Raw genomic sequence first — 612 nt, forward strand, 5'->3', positions numbered from 1 at the left:
TAATGCCACTTGATACCTGGTATACACTCGATTACCACTGATTCAAGTCCTAAAACTCGATCAACACTAAGCCCAAGCTCACTTGGTATGCACTATGCCTAAACTTACTTAGTAAGTGCCATGCCCGAATGACTTGATAAATACACCATCCTACCCAGCTATGCAAATATTGAAACTTGGCAAGTATTGGATCATGACAGGTACTGAAGCTCGACAGTAGTACTAGGGCTCAACAAAGACAGAGCTTTCACCACCATTACAAATAAGGGGAGTAACCAGTTACTTTTGACATTCCACAATCTCATTAGAGACCAATTCCTATAAATCTTTATACTGCTCAATGAATGTGGAAGGCTGCACTGTAAAAGTAGTGATCTCATTACAACCTAAATTGGAGAGATAGTCGGCAACCCTATTTTCCTCTCTATATGTGTGTGATAATGTAACCTCATGAAACTAATCAATTGCATTCAAAATTTTGTAAAGCACATACTTAAGTTGCCAAGAAGATGATTGTCTCTTTATACAAGCTGAAATTATAACTTGGGAATCACCTTCTATGTGTACATGATGAAAATTCCCCTTCTTGGGAAGCATTAATCCTGAAAGCAA

The sequence above is a fragment of the Cupressus sempervirens genome, chromosome 4, assembly GCF_028749045.1.
Source record: "Cupressus sempervirens isolate cs-2001-9-10 chromosome 4, ASM2874904v1, whole genome shotgun sequence".
Lineage (NCBI taxonomy): Eukaryota > Viridiplantae > Streptophyta > Pinopsida > Cupressales > Cupressaceae > Cupressus > Cupressus sempervirens.